Raw genomic sequence first — 11,454 nt, 5'->3', positions numbered from 1 at the left:
CACCCTGGCATTACTGACATGAATCAAAAAAACTGGAAATAACAAATGTTGGAGGGGCTGCGGGGAGATGGGAACTCTTATGCACTGCTGGTGGGAACGCAAAATGATACAACCATTTTGGAAAATGACTTGGTGCTTCCTTTGAAAGCTAGAAATAGAAATACCATACGATCCAGCAATCCCTCTCCTAGAAATATACCCCAGAGAAATAAGAGCCATCACACGAACAGACATATGCATACCCATGTTCACTGCAGCATTGTTCACAATAGCAAAAAGACGGAAACAACCTAGATGCTCATCAACAGATGAATGGATAAACAAACTATGGTACATACACACCACAGAGTATTATGCAACGATGAAGAACAATGATTTATCTGTGAAACATCTCATAACATGGATGATGCTGGAGGACATTATGCTGAGTGAAATAAGTCAATCACAAAAGGACAAATACTGTATGAGAATTCTACTGTAAAAACTTATGTAAAAGTTTACACACAAGAAGAAACAATCTTTGCTGGTTACGAGGGATGGGGGAGAATACTAAATAGATAATAGATAAGTGGTAACTTTGGTGAAGGGTAAGACAATACACAATACTGGGGAAGCCAGCATGACTTGTACAAGGAAGGGTTATGGAAGCTCCATAGACACATCCAAACTCCCTGAGGGACTGAATTGCTGGGTAGAGGGCTGTGGGACCATGGTCTCTGGGAACATCTAGCTCAATTGGCATAACACAGTTTATAAAGAAAATGTTCTACATTCTACCTTGGTGAGTATTGTCTGGGGTCTTAAAAGCCTGTGAGCAGCCATCTAACATACTCCACTGGTCTCACCCCTTCGGCAGCAAAGGAGAATGAAGAAAACAAGATACAAGGAAAAGATTAGTCCAAAGGGCTAATGGACTGCAACTACCACGGCCTCCACCAGACTGAGTCCAGTGCAACAAGATGGTGCCCAGCTACCACCACTGACTGCTCTGACCAAATCACAATAGAGGGTCCTGGACAGAGCTGGAGGAAAATGTAGAACAAAATTCTAACTCACAAAGAAAAGACCAGACTTACTGGCCTGACGGAGACTGGAGAAACTTTGAGAGTATGGCCCCTGGATACCCTTTTAGCTCAGTAATGAAGTCACTCCTGAGGTTCACCATTCAACCAAAGATTAGTCAGGCCCATAAAACAAAATGGGACTAATGGGACACAACAGTCCAGGGACAAGGACTAGAAGGCAGGAGGGGACAGGAAACCTGGTAATAGGGAACCCAAGTTTGAGAAGGAACAGTGCTGACAAGTTGTGGGGTTGTTAACCATTGTCATAAAACAGTATGTGTACTAACTGTTTAACGAGAAACTATTCTGTAAACCTTCATCTAAAGTACAATAAAAAATATTTTTTTAAAAGTGAACAAATAATCTAAAGAAAAATTGTAAGATAGTTTATTCAACCATTTATTCACGTGCCAGACAGTGCTAAGTGTTACAGGTAAAATGATGCTCAAAATCTAGTTCAGGTCTTGACATGTTTACAGTTAAATGAAGAAAATAAAAACATTTTAAAAAAAAACTCCTTATTTCAGAGATGGGGGAAGAATCAGAAAGGATTTCTGAGAGTACTAAATGAATGTATAAAATAGTAAATTAGACTAATGCGAATTCTCGGAGTACACTTTGAAGAGCAAGAAACCCCCCCCCCAAAAAAAAAAAAACAAAAATGGAAGAATGAGAACAAAAGAAGTGGAAAATAACGGTGTGAAAGGACTATTTTAAAACATAGAAAAGGGTGATCAAGCTGTTCCTGGGCCCAAATTTCTGTTTAGTAGCTATGTACTCTCACCACAACACACCAACAAGCACTCTGGTTCCACTAGTGGAAACAGTTTCTATGGTCCTATAGAATAACACTCGTATGAGTAGGAATCAACTTGGCAGCAATGGGTTTGGTTTGGTTTACAGAATAAGAGGAAATTTAATATCCTGTTCTATGCTAATGTAGTCAGTACAATATTATGTTACAGTTTTGTTTTATTTTATTATTTGTTAATTAATGTTAAAGCCAGGAATAGTAGCTGAGTTCTGTGCTTCTAATTCCTCTTGTTAGGTGCCACCAAATCATTTCCAACTCATAGTGACCCAATGTACAACAGAACAAATCACTGTCTGGTCCTGCACCATCCTCACAATTGTTGTTATACTTGAGCCCATTGTTGCAGCCACTGTGTCAGTCCATCTCGTTGAGGGTCTTCCTCTTTTTTGCTGACCCTCTACTCTACCAAGCATGATGTCCTTCTCCTTTTAGTTGTGTAGAGATACTGTGTAGGAGAGAAAGGATATCCTACAAAAAAAGGCACTGTGAAGAAATGGCAAAGAGAAGAACAATGTTCTGAGATATTAAAAGGAAGACAGAATTAATAGCAGAGGAAATTCTCACCTTTAAAACAAAAAGGAGACATTATACCATACAACACATAACACACATAAACACACACACAAATCTGATGTGCTTACTGGAGTGACATGTTCCCATGATTGATCATCAGCACCATAGTGATCTTTGTTTCTTTTATTAGGTCCTGTTTCTTCAAGGGGAAAACAATTTGAATGTCAACACTATATTAGGGAAAAAAAACTTTAATGAACAGCTTGCTCACCTTTGATCTCTGTTTCCTGAAATCACTTGCATCAGATACAGAGATAGAGATTTTTTTTTGTTTTCATGGTGAAAATAGACATAACAAAACATATGCGAACTCAACAATTTCCACCTGTACAATTCAGTGACATGGATTACATTCGTCAAGATGTGCAACCATTCTTGCTATTCTTTTCCAAATCATTCCACCACCGTTAACATAAACGCAAAACCCTTAAGCAAAAACTCCCCCTTTCCCCTTCCCTTCCACCCGTGGTAACTACTAATAATCTTTGGTTTCTATATATTTGCTTATTTCATGTAAGTGAGATTATAAAGGATTTGTCCTTTTGTGACTGACTTATTTCACCCAGCATGATGTTTTCAAGGTTCATCCAGGTTGTGACGTGCATCAGGGCTTCGTTTTTCTTTATGGCTGAGTAGTATTTCATTGTATGTATATACTACATTCACTTATCCATTCTTCTTTTGATGAACATTATTTCCATCTTTGGGCTATTGTGAAGAGTACTGCAATGAACATTGGTGTGCAGGTTTCTATTTGCATTTCTATCTTCATTTCTTCTGAGTAGATACCTAGGGTTGGAATTGCTTGGTCATATGATCGTTCTACTATGTGTAACTTTTTAAGGAACCACCAGACTGTTTTCCACAGAGGCTGTACCAGCTGCATATATTTCTTTAATTGCTAAATTGTTTTGGGTTTTATCTTCCCAACTACTGTTTTCTTTTTGTTTCTTGAAGAAATGTTTTAAGGGGATTGGAGCTGGGCATTTTCGTGTTTAAAGCTTTGCAGACGCTTTGATAGCACAGGATGATGACAGAACTTTGCCTGAATTTAGCTTCTGAGCCGAGGGCCTTTCTAAATTTGCACAAACACAAAACTTTAGTGACCTTTGGAGTTGTGAAGCTGCATGAATCATCATTGTGAGAAAATTGGACAACTGCAGCTGTGCAATTTTCAGAGAATTAATTCCATCTTGGCTCATACATAAGCAATAAAAATATGTATAGGTCCAGATAACTATCTGGTCAAGTAAAACGGTCCTGTGACTAATCATCCTAGTAAGCACATGATTTTATCTGAAACTCTGTGTAGCTAATAATAGAGATCAAGAGGATGATTAATTCAAAATGGCCTAGAAAAGAAAACTAAAGTTTCCAAAATCTATTCTACTTTCACCACTCAGAATAAAGATTCATGTGCTATATGACTCTCGAACACAGAAGACTGCTTCAAAATTGCCTTCCTGTAATTACAATTTTAGCCTCCATTATTGATTGTAGACACCCTTTCTTATATGCCCTCTGTCCATCAGCACACATGCACAGGGATTCCCTGACTCTCCGTGAGAAATGACTTATTTAATTTGAAACATATCGACAGTCATAAAAAAGTTTGGTTGTAGGCAGATCAAGATGATATTTCTGAAGAAAATCTGAGGAAATCGTCTTCATATAATATCCCCATATTGATTAGCAAAATAAGATTGTTTATTTGCAAAGAATCATTAGAAGAGTAAACCGGAAGTTTTTCCCAGTTATTGACACATCAATTGATGTAGGATATAAGATGAAGACCTTGAAGGGCCAGTTCAGAAATTTTATGTAATTCTTTCTGCCTATAAACTGCATCCCTCAAGATCCATTTCAAATATCACCTCTGTGAAGGCTTTGCAAATTTCAAAGCACCCTCAGGCCAGTCAGAGGGCTCTCTTCCCTGAGCCTCAGTAGATGCATCTAAACCAATCTTCTTGCATTTAGTTTGTAGAATGGCAACTTTTAGGATGCATGTCAGTAGCAAACACTGAAATTCTAAGTCTATGAGGGTACTAAGTGTGCCCTGCCTGTCTCTTTGCAGGTACTAGTATAAGGCCTAGATGTAGTAGATATTTAACATTTTTTTAAAAAATCAGAGTATTTTAAATTTGTCTAGCATTAGATGCAATTTCTTAATTTTTTAAGTAATGTCCACTAAACATGAGATTGAAATTTAAAACTCTTGAATTTAGAAAAGAGCCCTGGTGGCCCAACGGTTAAATGCTCAGCTGCTAACAGAAAGACTGGAGGTCCGAACCCACCCGGCAGTGGGAGAAAGACTGGCAATCTGCTCTCATAAAGATTACAGCCTAGAAATCCCTATGGGACAGTTCTACTCTGTCACATGGGGTCACTGTGAGTCAAAAATCGACTCGACAGCACCCAACAACGGCAAATTTAGAAAATTACTATAATGGAGCATTATGAAGCAATAAAATATGGAGAATTTTATGAGAGTTTTTCTATCATTAACTTTTTTATCTGGGTTCATGTAGAGAAAAGGTCATGTGCCTGAGGAATTGAGAAGCTCCTTGGAAGCTGTGGATTCCTGAGACTCCTCACCCATAGACTCCCCAGAATCCCCAAGACAATAAAATATATGCCCCACTAGTGTCATTAAAGTTAACAGAACATTGTGCTGGGATTGATATGATAAGCATATTCTCAACTGCCCTAAACTTCAGTTAGATAAAAAAATATTTTTTAATAACTTCATAAAACATTGTACAATTATAGAATAAAGTTCAAAGGATTACATGACTCAATAAAATGCAAATTATATTATTGTCCCGTTCCCTAAACAGATCCTTGCTTAGGACACAAGTTATATATTAGCAGTGTTGGTATTCATGGGACTGTCAGCTGGTGATTCTTGCAAGAGTTGTTTGCACCAAGTACAACAACCACAACAACAACAACAAAATTTTCATTGTCTTTCTGTGAACAAGCTGATTCATAGGCAATAAATCAAGCAAATAATTGCATTCCATCGTCAGTCCAGATGGTTATATGTGTATGGAATAAAGTCTTTCATTATTCCAAATATTCCACAAATATTTAATTTTGGATACTACAAAAATAGAATATTTTCAACTCATTCTTTCTTATTTTTTTTCATACTGATCAGGCTTAGGAAAGCAGAAAAGTAATTTTCTTGTCCTACTTCCAGAAGTCCCACAGGACTCATTTTGCCAACAACACCTCCTAAATCACTGGTAAACCTATAGCTAACAGAAACAAAGACAAAATTAGTGAGAAGAATAATAGCCAAGCCTATGATATAATACTTTTTTTTATTCTCAGATACCTGTTTATTAAATAAATTCTTCTGTTTGTGAAGTATTGGTCTAGACTATACTCCATTTAGAAAGAAGCTTGGGATTTTACCTCAATGAATAGAGTATTTGTGTGTTAGTTAATACAATGGAAATTATTATAACCAGAATCTCTGGAGACAATAAATACACCTTTGTAAGGATTTCATAGTTTATAATGGAGGCTAGAATGTCAGAGTTGTCAGAGAAAAAAACTACATTCCATTCTTTATTTTCTTTCTACCAACGGAAAATTATGATGAGAAATAACGGTGAATAAAATGAAGGGCTAAGTGAAGGAAGGATTCCTTCACTCTTGTATTTGAATAGTCATCATGTAGGTTTAAAACTATGAAATATGTTGGTTGGTACAAACTAGTGTCTAGAAAGAATGCACTTGTTTAATTCTAGACTTATCCCTCTATTGCATTAAAACATTTCACAAAAGATAACTTTCAATCCTAATTCAATCTTGTTAATAAACACCATAATTACAAGTTACTACTGTGGGGACCATGAGTTGTCAAGTCTCCATTAGAGTTCTCGTTGTTTCTCCTATTGCCAAATGGAAGGAAAGAATAGCTGCCAAAACAATCTAGGTCATAAAGAATTTCTCTTTAGGAAATAAAAATAAAGGAGGAAAAAATGGAATTACCAAAGGGACGTCTGATTAAATGCAAGAAGCCAGGGCAGACAGAAGTACAGAGGGTACATAATGGTTATTTTGATCCAGTGAGTATTGACCACAAGGAGAAAAGGGATTTACATTGTCACTCTTTCCCCTATCTAACAGAATCTAAAGGTTTCTAGGTCACTGCATACCCAGTTTTATCACAGTGACTTTCAGATGTCACATAACTATATAATTTATCTTTTGGCTGAAGTTAATCAAGTAAACTGGGAGGTCTTTGAGGATCAGGTGGACCCTGACCTGGTTGTATTCGTTCTCCATAGCTTGTTCAATGAGGAAGCTATTTCAGTCTCAGCTAGTCTTAAAAATAACAGAAGGAACATTTTTTAAAGAACCCATACATTTGGTGTGTGGGGGGGGAGATAACCATTTTCAAGCGGCTTTTCTTTCTTCCACTTGATTACACTCATTATGTGTTGATGTTAGACTTTAAAACTGGCCAACATTTATAGGGACAAGAAAAGTAAAGGTACAAAGGCTGGTCACAAACACCACAGCCTGATTGGGAGGGAAGAATCACATACCTGAATATGGTAAAATCAACACATATAGATTAGGGTATTAAGAGTATCTAACCTTGACCTGGACGATCACAGAATGGTTGTCCTGGATTCAAAATGTGAGAGAAAGCACCCACCAGGCTGCAGCAAACGGTGACATCTGGAAAAGTGTTTCACCACATAGTCTGACAAGAAAAGACGGATGACTTACAAAACAGCCTTTACCTTCTTTACTGTCATCTATGCATTATTAATAGTTTACTCTAAAAACTACTGAGTTTAAGATTAATAACATTTAGATTAAATTATGTGAACTATAATGTATTTGGTTACAATTATCCGCTCATTTGTCTTGGTTTGTGGTTAATCTCCCAAAACCTCACTTAGACATGATCAGAAGTGTTAAATTGTTTATGAATAAATACTGTATTTTAAAAATTTTTAAACTTTTGTCAAGGTTATACATGCACATATTTAGTCAAACAGTTCTACAAAGTTATGCAAGCACATAACTTAGGGAGTTAAGTGGTTCTACATAATTTACTAAGGAAAACGTATCCTCCACATCATCACCCCGGCAACAAAGTTAACTCTTTGAGTTCTTTATATAACCTACTTGGACTGACACTCCCTGACATTTCAGTTTTAGGCATAATCTGTGAAGACTTGGCACTACTGAAGCCCAAGACTTACCTTTGTCCATCATTACCTACCTCCCACCCATCCCCCACAGACATGCTTCTTATTTCCCCATTCTCTCAAAATTGTGGCATCATCACTGTGGTTGGTTAAATATTCAGTAGCAAGCCACACAGTATACTATAATGACTTGTATGATGTTTTTTTCTCTCCCTGGAGTCTTGTTTTGTTTTTTGCTTACTTTACTATCTGCTTATTATGAATTCATCTCGCATATTTCCCCAATTAGTGTAACACTTGCCTCGTTAAGTTGAAACACATCCAATATATGCTATTGTCTTCATATTTTTAGAGAAAGCTTTCCTGAAGCTTCCTCACCTAGCGCAATAGGAACTGTTTTCCCTCTGGGACAGCTACACGGGTCATCATCCTGAGAGCACCCGACCATAATCTTGGGGACCTCTTGCATGTCTCTTGTGTGGGCATCCAGTTACCTGTATTTCATATCTTATCCCCTACCGCCCTTGAGTTGTTCTCTTATTTTAGTGGAATTCTAACTCTTCCAGCAGCTTCCTTGTAAAGAATGCATGATAGGTACCATTTTGAGAGCTTGAATATCTGAAAATGACTTTCTACTCTCATAGCTAATTTATTGTTTGGCTGGGTATATAATTCTTCACTGAAAATAATTTTGTCTCAGAAATTTGAAGACCTTGCTCCATTGTCATTTTGCTTCAAGTGTTTCTTGATCTTTTTAAGCTAATTTTTTTCTTTCTGGAAGTTATTAGAATCTTCTTGTTGCAAATGTTCTGGTATTTCACAGTGCTATAGACTGGTGTAGGTTCTGTTTTCATTTATTTTATAAGGTACTTCTACGAGCATTTTCAATATGGAAACTCAAGTGTTTTAATTCTGGGAAATTCTTGAATTATTTTTGACAGTGTTTGCTGTTTTGTTTTCTTTATTCTCTCTTTCTAGTTTCCTATTATATGTATGAGGGTTCTTTTGGACTTATCATTTAGGGTTTTTTTGCTTGTTTTGTTTTAATGTTTTTGCTCCTAGTATCTATATTGCTCTTTTTATCTACTTTGTGGGATAGTACTTTATATTTCGGTTATTTTACTTAGTTTTTCATTTCTGCCATCATAGTTTTCCTTCCCATGAGCTCTTCCTTATTCTCTAACTATGCTTGGGTTGGCCAAGTCAATTAACACTACTGTTTTCCAGATTTTGATGCTATCACCTCTTATTGTGTTCTCTTGTCCTGTGGGTTTATAATTTTTTTAAATTCTTTTTACTGTTGTTCTAATGAAATTTCAGAAAGGAACAGATTCATCATTCAATGAATACTTGTGGAAGGAAGAAAAGAAAGAAGATACTTCCCTTTTATACAGATCTTGCTCAAACTATGGTGAGTTCTTGCCAAAATAATATTGTGCATTCATAGAATGCTTTTAATGTTATCAATGTGTTTCACATGCACTTTTTTTCTATAATTTTTACAATAGCTTTGATTGTAGATTGGGCAGTTTGAAAGTGTTTTTAACGACAGGAAGAGTGTCTTATGTGTCTTTGCATTCTCCCCGTTCCCAGTAGAATGATTGATTGTATCAGTCAGGAATTAGTGCAGTAAACAGAAACCACCTTAAATACTTCAAACAGAAAGAAATTAATTCAGGAAATAGGTACTTACAAACTCACTTGTATGGCTGAAACAGAAAAAGTCAAGCGTTCTTTAGACTACTTGTTTCAAGGTCAAACCACTTTGACTGTGATTTAAACTTCAGAAAATTTTTGCTGCTGCTGCTACCACATTGGTGCCACCACCAACACCACCAAAATTGTGCCACATCCATAAATTTGGTAATGAGACTCACTGGAACATGAGCACCAGCCACAGAAAACACTCCTCTCTGTTGAGACTTGCTTGCTAGCTTCCACAGGCCATAGGAAGACATAGGAAGGTAACCTTTGCCTCACTTCATATTTTGCAAATCTTGTGAGCATGTCATTGGCAATAATACATTTACAGCAAGAATTCTGGTTGCACAGAAGCCTGGGAAATGTGGTTTTTAGATTTCTAGCCCCTGTGATGCAGGGGAATACATCAAAGATATGGGAAATGGATGTCAAATGGCTGTATATAGTACATTTGTTATCTAATCCTATAATACTTACTGATGATTATAATCCATATTTTACAAATGAGAAAGTGGACCCTAAAAGGTAGCAGTTTTTAATCATATTTTAGTTTAGAATCTGAGGTAAACCCAGGGAAATGACAACTTAGGTGTTCCATCCTTTTACTCTTTCAAGTAAATAATATTGCATCTCCTGAAAATTCAGATTTTCAATACAAAGAGCATTTCAACAGCACATACAAACATGAGTGCACCTCCCACCTTTGACACTGAGAAATTTTCATAGTCCTACACTGTATGTAAAAACTGCATCTGCAGCCCTTCAAGCTAAGGCAAATTGTATTGAAAGCTAAGAAGAAAATTTATTTCATGAAATGAAATATAGCTATCCAACAGCCTACATGGAATCCTTAGTTGGGTAGAGATCTCCCAGCCACTTCAAACTCAATCTATCCAAATGTAAACTCTTGGTTATCTACCTATACATCTATTGCTGCCCTCCATCAGCCAAAACATGCTCTCTACTAGGGTTTCCCATTTCTGTGAATGTCAGCTCCATCTATTAACCTTGGATTTGTCAGTATACTTTCTTACACCTCCTCTCTACTCTCTATCAAACTTATTAATTATAGATTCTAAATGTCAGTCAGAATAAGACCACAGGCCAACTGTGGAACAATCAATTGCTCATATGCAAGTTCAAGATAAAGTTGAAGAAAATTAAAAAAATCCCACAAGATCCAAAGTACAACCTTGAATATATCCCACCTGAATTTAGAGACAATATCAAGAATAGATTTGACACATCAAACACTAAGGACCGAAGACCAGATGACTACTGGCATGACATCAAGGACATCACACATGAAGAAAGCAAAATGTCATTTAAAAGACAGGAAAGAAAGAAAAGTCTAAAACGGATGTCAGAAGAGACTCTGAAACTTGCTCTTGAATATAGAGAGGCTAAAGAGAATGGAAGAAAAGATGAAATAAAAGAGCTGAACGGAAGATTTCAAAGAGCAGCTTGAGAAGACAAAGTATGGTATTATAATGAAATGTGCAAAGACCTGGAGTTTGAAAACCAAAAGGGAAGAATACACTTGGCATTTCTCAAGCTGAAAAAAAAAAAAAGAAAAATTGAAGTCTCGAGATGCAATATTAAAGGATTCTATGGATAATGAATAAGGAAGACTGAAGAAGAATTGATGACATTGAATTATGGTGTTGACAAAGAATATTGAATATACCATGGACTGCCAGAAAAATGAACAAAGCTGTCTTGGAAAAAGTGCTGCCAGAATGCTCCTTAGAGGCAAGGATAGCGAGGCTCCATATCACGTACTTTGGACATGTTATCAGGAGGGATCAGTCCCTGGAGAAGGACATCAGGCTTGGTAAAGTAGAGGATCAGTGAAAAAGAGGAAGACCCTCAATGAGATGAATTGACACAGTGGCTTGCAACAATGGGCTCAAGAGTAGCAATGATTGTGAGGATGGCACAGGACGGGACAGTGTTTCATGCTGCTGTGCATAGGGTCGCTATGAGTCTGAATCGACTCGACGACACCTAACAGCAACAACAACACAATGGTGTCCATTATTTGTTATGATCCACACAGTTGAATATCTTTGCATAGTCAATGAAACACAGGTAAACACCTTTCTGGTGTTCTATGCTTTCAGCT

This window comes from Trichechus manatus, unplaced genomic scaffold, assembly GCF_000243295.1.
Source record: "Trichechus manatus latirostris isolate Lorelei unplaced genomic scaffold, TriManLat1.0 scaffold00002, whole genome shotgun sequence".
Lineage (NCBI taxonomy): Eukaryota > Metazoa > Chordata > Mammalia > Sirenia > Trichechidae > Trichechus > Trichechus manatus.
This window is presented reverse-complemented; position numbering follows the sequence as displayed.